This window comes from Panthera onca, chromosome A2 (assembly GCF_046562875.1).
Source record: "Panthera onca isolate mPanOnc1 chromosome A2, mPanOnc1 haplotype 2, whole genome shotgun sequence".
Taxonomy (NCBI): domain Eukaryota; kingdom Metazoa; phylum Chordata; class Mammalia; order Carnivora; family Felidae; genus Panthera; species Panthera onca.
The window spans coordinates 79,599,936-79,615,430 of NC_138340.1; the positions used below are offsets into that span (position 1 = coordinate 79,599,936).

Sequence of the window (15,495 nt, forward strand, 5' to 3'; positions counted from 1 at the left end):
ACACATCTTAAAACAAAACAAAAAATGTGCCACAGAAGAACATTATTGATTTTCTTCTGAAACTTTATTTTTTTTTTTTTAAATTTTTTTTTTTTTTTCAACGTTTATTTATTTTTGGGACAGAGAGAGACAGAGCATGAACGGGGGAGGGACAGAGAGAGAGGGAGACACAGAATCGGAAACAGGCTCCAGGCTCTGAGCCATCAGCCCAGAGCCTGACGCGGGGCTCGAACTCACGGACCGTGAGATCGTGACCTGGCTGAAGTCGGACGCTTAACCGACTGCGCCACCCAGGCGCCCCCTGAAACTTTATTTTTAATAATTGCTTCTTTCTGTTATTATTTTTAAAATGTGGCTGTCCCTCAAGGCTCAACCCTCCCCATTATTCATCTCCATCAATCTCAGATTTTACCATTCATTCCTGTTTGATTTCCTATTCCCAGCCACCTATAGGATGTGTATCCATTTAAATATCTGCCATCATTGCAAAAATTAAAACTTTCAAACTGAATCTTTTCCACACGCTTTCCATTCCATTTCTTGTCAGTACCCCATTCTCCCAGCTCCCTATTTAATCCTTCTTTTTTCTAGTCTCCTATTATATCTGCTCACCTTGCCTTTTGTGTCTCCTCAGTGTTTCAGATTCATTCTTCCTCAGTTTCCAAGGCCCCCACCATCATCTCCATCATCTGAATAATTTCCAATAATCAACAACCCTTCCAGCGTATCACCATCAAGTTCTGAATTTCTTGTCTCCAAACAATGGAAGAAATCTTGTGTATTTTTAAGCACTTATCCTCCAGATTAGGACTATTCTGTCATTTTAAATGTAATAAACTCAAATTCATCCACTCAACATATTTATTGAGCATATACTATGTTCTGGATACTGCTCTATGTGCTAGGGAATGAGCAGTGAACAAAATTAAGTTGGCCTTAAGCACCCCCCCCTTTTTTTAATGTTTATTTATTTTGAGGGAGAGAGAGAGAGAGAGACAGAGTGTGAGCAGGGGAGGGACACAGAGAGAGGGAGGCAGGCTCCAGGCTCCAAGCTTTCAGCATAGAGCACAATGTGGGGCTCAAACTCATGAACTATGAGATCATGACCTGAGCCAAAGTCAGACACTTAACCCACTGAGCCACCCAGGCATCCCTGCCCTTAAAGTCCTTTTATCGAGCTAGGGCAATTAATGTAATCAAAGGTATCTTAGAGTAGTTTTAAATAACTGCCTTTGATAACGATTTGTGTATCCTCATTACTGAGCCAAAAATTATTCCTTTATAAGGATCAATAGAACGCTATGATGATTTTTTTCAAATGATCTGAATTCAAATTCTTGATCAGTCCCTCTTTAGCTTATGTGACCGTCAGTCTCTCTAGGCCTCTCATGAAAAATGGGTAAAATTCTACCTTGCAGAGTTGGTATGTTCGTGCCTTCCCTCTTTAGAATTAAAAGCATGAAGTTCATACTACTCAATCCAATGATAATTTAATCAACCACAGTCATAAAACTGTTGACCACTAAGGCCACTAAAATAGTGAAAAAACAGCTCTACTATTGTAAATACCTGAAAAGATATCTTCTATTCCACGTTTAAAATATTTACTATAAAAACCTTAAGTCTAAAACAAGAGCACTTTAATTTCTAAGTATTAGCCTATAAATCTGCGAAAGACTAGCAAAATGAATAAGAAAAAATACTTTCCATGTTTAAACCACTTGTTTCTGCAGCATTTGCCAGAGTCCTTTTAATCCCAAGACTTACAGAATTCAACGATCAAGTTCTTCCTCTTCATACATTAATGTAAATAGAAAAATAAAAACAAAAAACTAGAAATGAAAGGACAAGTGCATAACAAGTAGAGAGTTGAAGCTTAGGGAAAAAGCATCTTACTCTCAAGAATAAAATACAGAATTAGTAGATCTAAGCCTCCATTAGGAAAATTACTCAGATATACAAACTTCATTAACTTATTATACATCTTGTTCAAGACGATCTTTTAAAGTAGCTTGTCTTGAACAGGCATATAATCACTGAAAAATTGTACAATAAAGGGAAAAATAAAATGTCAAGAATGAAGTTGGTAGATGCAGGTACTACTACTAACCAGTACATTTGCTATGAGACAGGCTACATCCACGTTCCCTTTCCAAATTACTTTTAAAGACCTTTCCGTCTTTACAGATAGAAAACATCATGTATACACATAGGTAAAAAAAAATAATAATTAACATGTACTGAGCTGATTGGCCACCCTTATAAAAGTCATTTGTATACAAAGAAATTGCTGTGTGAAGTTGGGGACTGAACTAGAAATACTTTTCTCCAAATCCTTAATGAGCCATTAAATTTAGGAGGCAAGAAGCATAAACTTTAAACTTCCTATAAGTGAACTTACAGGCTATACCAGCAGAATCTCTTTTTAAATCTCCACCATCACTCTAGATTAAATTTAAATGATAAATATTAGTTTCTCAGATATTCTCAAAGTAATTACACAATAAAAGAACTTGTGTCTTTTGGCACAATACTGTGTCCATAAGATCTGCCAGTTTTTACTTGGAATTCAAAAATCAAAAAGTTATTACATTAGTGTATAATTAATAAGTTATTACTAACATACAGCAACCACATTAACAATATACCAAACTATTGCAAGCTAAAATTTGAAAACCACACAAACTGATCCCAGAGTTATTAGCCAACACAATCAGTTACTTCCCTCAGGAAATATGTGCAAGATCAGCAAGCCAAAATCAGTAGCACCCTAATGCTTTCACATAGAGGGCATTCAACTATTTACTACTGAATGAATCTAGTTTACAATATTAACAGTTAGAAGAGTCCTAAAGAAGAGTAGAATTTAAATCTCACAAGATAATAAAGGTTATTGGATCTTGATACATCAATGAATCTGTTCAATTCCATGGACATGCGAAATCTGTCATTTCATCTAGGCAGAATCCTACAAACCCAAGTAGACAAAGCACAATCAGACTCTGAAACAGCATTTTAATTCTTTTTCTTTTGTATGTATGTGTGTGCGTGGTGTGTGTGTGTGTGTGTGTGTGTGTGTGTGTGTGTGTGTTGTCTAGCAGTGGGCTTCACTGAGAGTAACTGGAATTGAGGGGAGTATTAGTTTCCTAAGGATGCCGCAACACATGACCACAAACAATTCTAGAGGCCAGAGTCTGAAATCAAGATGTCAGCATGAAAGAGCATTTTTAGATTTCTAAGATACTAAATGGAAAAAAAAAAAAAAATGCTCGAGAATACAGTAAGATTCATCTCCTTTTGGACTGAAAAAAAAAATCTGGATTTATATATATATAAAACCGTAACTCAAAATTGGTTAGTTCATCAAAGCCAATTAACCTGGAGAACCATTTAAAAGTTACATATACCTTATAAACACTGAACTTTTTAATTTAAAATATAATTCATCAATATTTTAATGTCAAGCCCAAATGTTCTCTCCGAACATGGCTCTGCTAATTGGAATTTTGGGTTCTCATTATTGTATAAACCCTATCTATAATGCATTGTCTATAATTTTTGGTTTTAGATTATTTCAAAGTAACAAATTACTTAGACACCTGTGGAGCAATGAGAATGCAGATCTCCTTCTAGATTTGGATTTGTATTATTTTAGTTATCTTACCCACACCTAACAACTTTCTTTGACAATTAATGTATCTTTAACAAGTTTTCCAAAGTAATTAACTTAGTTTGCGCCAATTCTCAGGGATGCCTGGGTGGCTCAGTCAGTTAAGGTTCAGACTCTTGATATCAGCTGAGGTCAAGATCTCACGGTTTGTGGAAGTGAGCCTCTGTCAGGCTTCGTGATAAAGGGAGCCTGCCTGGGATTCTCTCTCCTTTCTCTTTGCCCCTCTCTGATTACGCATGCGGGCGCCCTCTCACTCTCTCAAAATAAATAAACTTAAAAAAAAATACAACTCTCTTTTCACATTCATTTATCAATGGTTTAATTATACCTAATAATATAAACACAATACAAGTACAATAGGATTAGCCAATTTGGAAACAAACATATGACTTTTATGAGCACTGAACTCAACAAGTGGAGGCAGCACAAAGTTTACATCATTCAACATTCAATTGGCATTAATATTTTTTAAGTATTTTTTTAATGTTTACTTATCTTTGGGAGAGACAGAGTGCAAGCAAGGGAGAGGGCCAGAGAGAGAGACACACACAGAATTGGAAGCAGCCTCCATGCTCTGAGCTATCAGCACAGAGCCCAATGCAGGGCTGGAACTCATGAACCACAAGACCTGAGCTGAAGTCGGACGTGTAACTGACTGAGCCACCCAGGCACCCCCAGCATTAATATTTTTTAAATGAAGGGCACTTGGGTGGCTCAGTGGGTTACACATCCAACTTTGACTCAGGTCACGATTTCACAGTTTGTGAGTTCGTGCCCCGCATCGGGCTCTGTACTGACAGCTCAGAGCCTGAAGCCTGCTTTGGATTCTGTATCTCTCTCTCTGCCTCTTTTTCTCTCAAAAATAAATAAATACATAAATAAAACATTAATTTTTTAAAAAATATATTTTAAATGAAGGTAAGAATTTTCTACTGTATCTATGTAAAACACTTTAGGAAAAATATATAAGCTATAAATAGTGATCACCTCAGCATATAAGAGACACTAGGGATGGTTCTGTTTTTTCAAGAAACAACTACAACACAAACAGCTGGAGAGCCTACTAAGAATTGTACACATATTAACACTGAATTCTCAAAACGACTGTATAAGATAAGCTCTACTGTTACCTCAATTTTGCAGATCAACTAATGCACTAAAAGATAACTAACTTGCCCAGGTCACTAGGCAATACAACCTGGTTTGGTTGTAGTTCTAGTATCTACTCTTAAGCCCTGTGCAATATTGCCTCTAAAGAAGTATTGTTTGAGCTCTTTTAATAAGCATATAACACTTGCATGATCTTAAGAATTGGAGGGGATAAATAAGCATGTCCCAGTATGTCACTCCCCAAAGCAAATTTTTCAGCAACTTCCCCATAAAGGCCATAATCTTTTATCATGGCATTCAAGGCTCACCGTAACTTGATCACAATTTGTACTGCTACAATTCCAATCCAAGACTCTTATCCAAATAACTCGTGGGTTCTGGAAACCAACAGATCATCTTGAATTAGGATGTACAGAAACACTAAACATATAGAGTCTGTCACATGACATTGCACAAAGACAAGTATTCCCTCATTCAGAGAACCTAAAAATAGTGGCCTGGCTTCTCAAGAGGGCAGTCAGCATGGTTTCTTGGAAAAGTTTAAAGCATCAAGAATCATGACCTAAATTTCAATCCTTGATCAACCACTATCTAACTATATGACCTAGAGAAAATTATTTAACCTCCCTGGGATTTGGTCTAGTTGTAAAATAAAAGGAAAGAACTAGAACAGTATAAAAATTTCTGAGACTAGTAACTAAAATGCAAATTCATGGTTCCACTAGATGTAATTAAGTAGGTCTGGAATTGGGCCCAAGAATGTTTAATAAGCACTCTACATAAATAACACATGGGGTCCCTGGGCCACAATGAAAAATAGCTCACTAAAAGATCTCACCAATCAATTCTAACTCTGGTTTCTTAACTTCAGTCAATAGGGTACGTCTGGGTAGCTCAGTCAGTTAAGTGTCTGACTCTTGATTTTAGCTCAGGTCATTATTTCATGATTTGTGGGTTCAAGCCTGGCATTTAAGCCTGCTTGGGATTCTCTCTCCCTCTGTCAAAAATAAGTGAATAAACTCTAAGAAAAAAATACATTTTAACTTTAATAGGGTGCTATTTTACATGTCCAGGATGGGGGTTGTGGCCTAAAAGAAAATCCTGTTTATCATAGGATTTGCTTTTGCACCTTTCACCCTGTACTTTGTTAAGATAATGGGTAAGATTTGGTAGTTTTACAAACTGAACTTTCATTCTCTTAAGACACAGATAGATACAGTTGATTCAAATGAGTTTTAAATTAATTAAGCACCTGCAAAATACTAAGAATCAACTATATCATCTTATTAATCCTCCTTATTTGAAATATGATTACCTTAATTTTCTCCCAAGGAAATTTTTTTTTATGTTTTTATTTTATTCTTCAGAGAGACAGAGTGGGAGTGGGGTAGGGACAGAGAGAGAGGGAGACACAGAATCTGAAGCAGGCTCCAGGCTCTGAGCTGTTGGCACAGAGCCTGACATGGGGCTCAAACTCACAGACTGTGAGATCATGACCTGAGCCAAAGTTGGACACTTAACTGACAAAGTCACCCATGTGCCCTGAAATTTTAAGTTTTAAAAGATACAACCTCCACTCTACAAGTATTCACAAGTCTCAAATTTTCTTCTCCCATTCTCTCTGAAAATTTCCAAATTAGTAATTTTCATTCACATCAGTAAAATATTCAAATTCATCCAAGTTCACTATGAATATCTTGCTATCACTATACAAAACTGATAAAAGTATCACTATAATGTAATTAAAGTTTGAATCAGTGTTTTTCCTGTTTCTTGTCCCTTTCTTGTCCTTCTGAACTTTTCCAGAATGAGTATTGTATTTATTCCAAAATCACGTACCACTTTGTCCTAAGAGTTATAGATGTTTGAGGCTCTGCTTTGTTAAAGTGTACCATCTCACTAACCTTTTTAAAGAGCAAACTTGGGGACGCCTGGGTGGCTCAGCCGGTTGAGTGTCCAACTTTGGCTCAAGTCATGATCTCAAGGTTCCTGAGTTAGAGCCGTGAATCAGGCTCTGCACTGTCAGCACAGAGCCGCTTGGGATCCTCTGTCCCTCTCTCTCTGGCCCTCCCCGGCTCACGCAGGTGTGCATTCTCTCTTTCAAAAATAAATATTTAAAAAAAAAATAAATAAAACATCAAACTTGCATGTATGTTAAAACAAAAAGAACTTATCTCAATTTCAGAAAAAAAAATACTTTTCTTCAAAAGAATTACTTCAAGGATTTTTTTTTTAATGGAGGAAGGGGAGTAACACCATAATTAAAATATGTATTTTCAGTCTTAGAAATCAAAGTGCTAGCATTAGTAGCAAATCATAAACCTAAACATAACTGTAATTCAAAGCTCATTTAGCAATAATTCTAAAAGCTAAATAAGGAATTGGAACGTCATAATTTTTTAAAAATAATTTAACAACCTAAGCACTTATTTTCTATATTCTGAATTTCAAATTAGATCAGCATTCAGAAAGCTATTTTAAACCCACATTTATGTAGAAAACTGTGCAAGAATAATATCTGATACTATCCAAATTATCTATACTTTCCTTCAATTTTTTTCATCTGTTTTTGATTACAAAAGCTATCCATATGTCTCAGAAAAATCAGAAGAGAAAAGAAAACTCCCACAATTCCAATTACTCAGTCACAAATCACTGCTAAGAACTTCGGTGTATATACAGACGCAAAGTAAAAACTTATTTAAGCAAGAATCACCTATAGACACTAAATCTAAGAAAGTATGACAGGGACCAGAATATTTACACAATCTCAAAATATCTTCCCACAAATTACTTAATAAAGGCAAAATGAGAAACAGTAACTATACAAAGGAAAAACTACTAAACACCTTAACACATACTGCTTATCTAGTATTCCAGCCAAAAATGCAAAACCTGAATCTAATCATGAAGAAACCTTAGATAAACCCAATTGAGGGGCACTGTATAAATAGCTAGCTTGCCAATGTCATGAAAGACAAAGAGATCGGAGAACTAAATGCAATCCGTGATCCTGAATTGGCGACTGCACCAGAAAAAAAAGTGCTAATCAAGGACATAATTGGGACAACTGATGAAAACGGAATATGGACAACAGACTAGATAAAAAGAATTATATCAATGCCAAACTTCCTAAGTTTAACCACTCTGGTTACCTAAGAAAAGATGCTTGATCTTTAAAAATGCATATTTAAGTATAAGACAGCATCTTATATGCAATCTACTCTAGTTAAGAATTTTTTTTTACATGCATAGAGAGAATAATAAAGCAAAGGTGACAAAATGTTAAAAATCAGGGGATATGAATAAAGGGTATAAGAAGTTTTGTAGTATTCATGTAACTTCTGTAAGCCTGAAATTACTTTAAAATAAAAAATTAAGGGGCGCCTGGGTGGCTCAGTCGGTTAGGCGTCTGACTTCAGCTCAGGTCACGATCTCATGGTTCTGAGTTCAAGCCGCACATCGGGCTCTGTGCTGACAGATCAGAGCCTGGAGCCTGCTTTAGATTCTGTGTCTCCCTCTCTCTCTGCCCTCCCCTGCTCTCTTGCTCTCAATTAAATTAAATATTAAAGAATTGTTTTAATAAAATAAAAAATTAAACTGGTATTGGGAGTATTCCTCAAAACACATGCATATATTTATATGTAATACTTGTATTTTTAAAATTAAAAAGTGGAGGGGGTGCCTGAGTGGCTCAGACAGGTGAGCGTCCAACTTCGGCTCAGGCCGTGCTCTCACAGCTAGTGAGTTCAAGCCTCGCACTGGGCTCTCTGCTGTCAGCACGGAGCCACTTGGGATCCTCTGTCTCCCTCTCTCTGGCCCTCCCCCTTCTCTCTCTCTCTCAAAAATAAACATTAAAAAAAATACATTTAAAATAAATTAAATTAAAAAGTGGAATCATCAATTTGATACTAATTATTTAGTTATAGAGGCCCTCTCGAGTACATTTGAACATCCCTGAAAAAAGGCAATTGTTCCACGATGAATTAGATGTCCGTCTCTTACTCTCCATCCAAGCAAATTCCCCCACACCACAAATACCCACCCTACCACCATCTCCTTAACCAGTCACAGCTAATTAAAGGGCTCAAGATGGAGCACAGTGGCTCACTGACACCTTGCCAATTCCTGTGAGGTCCAACGGTACTTTTCTTCAAAAAAGTTCTCTAAGATTTCCCTATAGTCTTATAACAAATCTTTTACTTAAGCTGGTTGGAGGTGATTTCTGTACCCTGCATCCAAACAAACCCTGAAACAGCAGGCTTTTAAGGAGTAGAAATAAACAGTACAAGGGAAATAGCAGCTACTTAAATTCATCTTTTGTCTGTGCTTGAAAAATATGGTTTTGCTGGGGGCTTAATGGTAAAGATGTAATAAGGCTGTCAATTCAGCCAATTACACAGATTCATTTAAAGAGAAGCAGCAGAAAAGCAAATAATTCAAAAGGAACAATCTTATTTTCTCAAGAAGAGCTACTATGTATCAGACCAACCTCAGACCCCCATCAATTTACAGCTAATGAAGCAGAGTCCCAACCATTCAAATCAATCACATCAAGAATCTTCCCATCCTTTGCAACATCTTTAAAGAGAAAATGGGTTTTCAAATTCCTGAAACTTGTCTTTCTTTGAATGACATATAAAGCAGGACAAGAGGAATTTAAGAGGTCTCTCTGTGAAATCAAAATTAGAAACTATTATATTTCATTATTAGTCGGTGAAATAAGAAAAAACATTAGGAAAGTGTATCTTTCTCATATACAGTGTCCCAATACGTAAAATTTTGAAAAAACAAATCTATTTTCCGACAACATCCTAAGTGATAATAGTTAATTCTTTTCACCACATTCCTCACTTTTTGCTAAAAACCACTGATACTAGGCTTTACATGATTGTTAGACCAGTAAGACAAATGGGAAAAGATTTAATCTTTAAATTTACTTAACTCAATTAGCAATAATCATGCCTCAGATAAACTTCACTGGCTACAATACTGCCACTGTGCAAAGCTAAAAACTTACTTAACTTAAATAAGTTTAAAATAATTTATGGTAAATTCAGTTAAAAGTCTTTAAATAAAAATTATGTTTTAAATACCTTTTGAAAACAAAAGCCAAAATAGATTTAAGAATTAATAAAAATTTTTCTCGTCTCAGATAAAATGTTACATAATATAATTATGTGAACTTGAACTTTATGTTATGAGTACCACAAACCAAAACTACCTCAATCCCACTGTTCTATTACTTAATTTTATGCCACAGGCTCAGACCTTAAATGCAACCAAGTTAGCTATAACACAGGTGTGATTACTTAATGTTCTTTCTCAATAATAAACTTCAGGACCAAGATGTTTATTCCTTTGGATTAACTCTAAGCAAACATCTAAGAGTTGCTAGAAAATTCTCTGTCTTCTCCAACTGTAAAACTAGAACAAAGAAAGCTGCATAAATCATTTTGTTTCTCAGGTCCTGTCTTAAATCCAAATTTCACATGTGAAACAATTTTAAAAGGCAAAAATAAATATTTTAACTAAAAATAATAGACATGGACTTGATTACTCATTGAATTATTACATACTATTTACGCATTAAAAGTCATAATGTCTGTTTTCAATGGCATCTTAATTGAACACATCAAAAAAGAATTCTGACTGACCTGTTGCATTGAAAAGTTCAAGATCCCAAACAGCTCAACTAGTTTTTGTAAATAATCAAATCAGATTTTGCAATAAAGTTGTAAAATTCACCTAACAATATAAAAATAGCTTTCCCAAACTGTCTTAAAAATAAAATTTGATTTATGACCCCTCTGAGGAAAAAAAAACTGATTTCATATTAAGTGAAAATATTTATCAAGTGAAATATAAGACCCACCTATTTTCTTGACTCTCACTTAAGTAAAAAGCATCCTATTTACTAACGGTTAATAAATACTTCTCATATTCTTAAAGATACAAACAACATCTAATTAAGTTAACCTGAGTCATCATCATTTTGACTTTTTATGTAGAACTGATCACAAATGCTCACAATAACAACAAAAAAATTCTTTTGGTTAATTCCCACCTGTCTGTAAAATACTGTTTAATGGCAATAGCAAGATTTTTAGTTAAATATGGTTACTTCAAATTTGGTGCACTAAAAAACTATTTTCAACCATAAATATTGCTCTTCCACATTAAGTAAGTTTTTAGGTAATATATACTATCCTTTTAATATTAAAAAAAAATAAGTCTCTTCCCAACATTTGTACATTACAAGAGACAGTAAAAAGTTGTGAGCCACTCCAATTTCAAACCAGCCTAAAAGCTAACATTTATACAGCAGCACCTAAAATAGTATCCTTGTTATTTTGCCAACCAATATAAAAAAAAATTTTACCACAAAATAAAAATAATTCTATAGTCAATATTAACAAGTCTCCCTGAATACAAGTATTAAACGCTTTTCCTAAGATGTAACAAAGAAAAGTCCCTGATCACCCTGAATATTTGAGATGTGTTTGCTCAAATGAAAGCTTTAAACTCAAAAAATAATTGAGCACCTACTCTCTATTGTGAATAAATCCTTTGGAGATAAAAGCTAATTACACATTACTAAAATATTTAAAAAAAAATAAACAGCATCTTTTGTAAAAATTACATACTAACATTTCTTTAGCAGTTTGTGATAGCTCTTCAAAGTCCTTTTGGTTTTCTCCATTTTAAACACACAATGACAGTACACATTAAAGTCCTAGCAGTAACTTCCAGAAAAGCAGAGCTGTTAGGATTTACATAACACACTTTTAAAAATAAAACCATACGTTTAAGAGTTTGATGCATGAAATGGGTACATTATTCTTAGAAATAAAAAGCCAATTTAAGAAGTTAGACTTTCACTAAGACCACTAAGGTTATGTGTTAAAGGAAGAATTTCTCCTAACTTATTAATTGGCTCTTCCCCTCACTTCCTCATTTTAGATCCAAGAAGTCCTAGAGCTTGCTTTAGTATATACATGGAAAAATTCTCCAGCTGGAAGCTCTAAGACAAACAAGGCAAAATTGTGAGGGAGTTATCAGAAATCTTAAGAGTTGAAGGGAAATACAGGAGCCCTGTAAAGGTTCTAACTTAAACTGAGATCAAAGGGATCCTATAACTTACACTGACAACAAAAGGGAAGTATGATCAAACTACAGTCTCTAAAAATAAAATTTGCTCACCAATTACATTATGATTTTCTACAAATCCACTTAAACAGACAAACACCTAATCCCTCAACCTTAGCTACTCTAAGAACAAAGACTATTTGACTAGTTTTCCCTCAAGAGACCGAATGTTTCAAAACTCACTCAGAAAAAATGACACTTAACCTTTTTAAAAAAAAATTGCGCCTACAATTTCTAATTTAAAACACAGATGGTCAATGGGGTACATACACATTAACAAAAACCAAACACTTATAGCCATGTTATTTATAAAGTAACCATTTAAAAGAGTACAATACATTCAAAAAATATATCAAAAGAAACAAAATACAAAGCAATGAAACAGGCTAGTATGAAGAAAGCTAATAGAGTCAAGGCAGCTTTTCTTATAATTTCTAACTTGGTATTGTTTATTTAAAGCCAAATAAGTCCAAATGCTTTGTGTGTCTAGAGCTGATCAAGGTCACTATCAAGAAAAAACAATGGGTGTATACAGTGTTCCTTTCCATGGCTACATAAACTAAATTTCCTTAAGAGTATACTGATTTCCTACCATAGATAGCAAGTTTAAAGTACCAACCTTCTGAACCACAGATTGTAACTACGTAGTCCATAAAATAAATGCACAATCCTTACCCAGCAGTTATGGATCTAGACTTATACGATCAGAGCACATACAAATGAGTATTGACCCCAAATCCCTACATAAACTCTCCCACTACCCACCAACATTTCATTTCATACTAAAATATTCCAAAGATTCTAAGTACAGTTGTACACTGTCTTCCATGAAGAAACTAAGGCAGTGATTGCTACAATTATTTTGTACAACAGACAACTAGTTCATATACGAACTTCATGATTCCCTTATTCCGTTGTAAATATTGGAGCAGAATTTACTGTGGAATAAAAGAATCATGAAAGGGTGTGTACCCTCCAACCTTTTCAAGAACTACTAGATTTCAATAACTACTCATCTTTCAGTTATTCCACATCAGAATGGTCATTAAATGCCATTAATGGCCCACTGATATCTCGCTGCTGAGTCCAGGCCAAAAAGATCACCCTTCCACTCCAAAAATAAATTCTAATCATTCCCACTTTTAAAAATATTGTTAAGTAACACCATTTAATTTTCTGCCTCCATCTATAAGATACTGAAATTAGCATAAATGGATTCAAGACTCTATATTATGGTATGGCTTTTATTTAGTCTATTAAAACAGACTAAGTTCCACATCCCATAATAGGTAAATGGGTACAGGGCAGGGTATCAAGAACTAAAGCCTTACTTTTTTACTTACATAATTATGATTGCATGCTATAAAACAATTTTAAAAGGCAGCAAAGCATGGAGCTTCGTGAAATATACAAACTTAGAAAATGCATAAGGAATGCTTAAATATATGAGAAACATGGATGCAAAATATAATAGTGAGAAGAACAAGCATCTCCACACCCAGTGAAGTAACAGGTTTAGGCTTGTTTGTACAGCTCCCTAAAAATTAATCTGAAAGAGTACAAAAACCAAAATTCATAAAATTGGTCAAGTGTTGGATGGGAAACATTACACTCTAAATTAAAACATCTACTCACACAAAATGTTGCACTTACACACTTACTCAACATTTAACTTACTTTAGCACAGCGAATAAAAGACACTCGGATTAAACGAGCAGAAACTAATATTTGTCCCAAGTAATTTTTTTTGAATATTTAAGTGCACCTATCCTCACTACTCAAATTTCTAAGGCTACCTGAGTGTTTTTTATTATTTTTTTTGAAAGTGGTGTCATTTCATTTGCCTCTCAGGAAAAACCAACAAAATTAATCAACTAAAACACAGCGTTGTAATTTGCAGTAAAATCAACACATTTTTGTAAACTATTCGGGAAAGAAAAGCAGCACAGTCTTTTCATGTAAACATAATAAGCCTGTAATATGCTGCAGACAAACGCACTGCATGGGGTGTGGAGGACCCGAGCTGATTAGATTACCACAACATCAGCCTGGGGCCGCCATTTTTAGAATCTGTAAAGGACAAAAGAGGGAAATTTCACTTTTTACTTCCCATCTCGGAAAATAAGGGAAAAAACGGGACTATTTTCCAATTAGGTATTGATGTCTCCAGCCTAGAGTTGAATGCACCTCACTTAATTCTCTCCAAGGTCTCCAGAACTCCAACACCTTACGTTATTCACATCTCTAAAAGGGGGGGAAATAGGCAAAAAAAACCAAAAAACAAAAAACAAAAAAAACCAACCCGGGATTTACTCCAAAGCGAACTCTAGCGATTTCTCTTCGACTTTAAATTATCATTCTTAAGACAGACTTTAGCAAGAACGGATCTCTACGGAACTGAGGCCAGTGGAAGAGAGCACTCCGGATTGTTTTTTCTCTCCCCCTCCCCCGTTTAGCACAGTGAGCCGTTTGTTTCTCTTCTGTATCTGCTGCCACAGTGTTTGTGCCAATCCCTTGGTCAAAATAAGCTTTTCTGAAATGTGCCATATTGTGGATTCTAAGCCTCCGGTACAGTAAAGGACGGCGATAATGCAAGAGGAGTGGGGGAGGAGACTGAGAAGGCTGGGTACTGGGGTGACCACCTCAGGGGCGGGTTTACCCTCTCCCGGAGAGGATGAGGAGCTGTCTCGTTCTCCCACAAAGGGAGATAGAGACCCAGAGCGTCCTTTTAACCCCCTTCGTATTTACCTGAAAATTATACCAGAGACTGCCAGCCAAGAAATGGGAGAAGAAAATGGGGCCTATACGGCTTCTGAGCACCTGAACAAGATGCGGTCGAGGAAACGGAGAGCTGGCAGCTCCTGGGACCACTTCGACACAAACCCTGCTAACAGTCACAAGCCTCCCTCCTCACCCAAGCGGCCTTAACCCGCTGCCAATGAGGAGTGCGCCCCCTCCCTAACTCCCACTCTCAAGGGGGTTTAACTGCCAGTTTCCCCTTTCCCCAACCCTAAAACCCGCCATAATGCTCCCTTTCCAGGGACAGGGAAGAGAAAGGATAAATTCGATTCAACCAAGCAACGTCTTGCCCCAGCCCAGACACCTGAGAGTCAGCGTCGACTCCCCCCAACACCCCCCGGAAGGATAAAAATGAGAAAGCCCCCTCCCTCTTGAAACACGCGTCCCTCCACCCCGCAAACCCCAAGAACTCCCAAGGAGACGACAAGCACTGACCTGCGATGTTCACACAACAGACACCCGAACCCCGTTATCTGCTCGACCCCCAAGGAGTCTCTCCACACCTCCGCGAACAGACGACCCCCCGACAGCAGCCACTGCGGACACAGGACCCGGCTCCACACACCCCCTCCCCAAACAGCAGCGCGCAGCCTCTTCACCAGCAATCAAGGAGTAGGGGAGGGGGCACCCAGATAGTCAACAGGAACGCAGAGGCGACGGCAAGGCTGCTCAGAGTGTCTATGCCCCCTCTGTTGCCGCTCCCGAACTCAGGCACGGTCTCCGACTCGGCCCCCTGCGCCCGCTCAGTGTCACTGCCTCTCGCTCTG

At 36.5% G+C, this 15,495-nt stretch overlaps 2 protein-coding genes and 1 pseudogene across 6 annotated transcripts in view; 1 reads left to right on the forward strand and 2 right to left on the reverse strand.

Annotated features, from left to right (window-relative positions):
- The window catches only part of SRPK2 (SRSF protein kinase 2), a 393,623-nt gene that overhangs the window by 343,269 nt on the left and 34,859 nt on the right, over positions 1-15,495 (forward strand). The gene's annotated exons all lie outside the window — the stretch shown is intronic.
- KMT2E (lysine methyltransferase 2E (inactive)) overlaps positions 1-15,495 on the reverse strand; it is a 100,755-nt gene extending 85,260 nt beyond the window's left edge. For 3 of the 5 annotated variants that reach the window (XM_060633786.2, XM_078442548.1, XM_081795024.1), the window contains exon 1: positions 15,164-15,494. The gene's annotated coding sequence lies outside the window, so the exon portion shown is untranslated. Of the gene's footprint in view, positions 1-5,088; positions 6,663-15,163 lie in introns of those variants that run through there. The other 2 variants (XM_078442550.1, XM_078442549.2) reach the window with 2 other exon arrangements.
- LOC132680028 (U4 spliceosomal RNA) lies at positions 9,725-9,790 on the reverse strand (annotated as a pseudogene).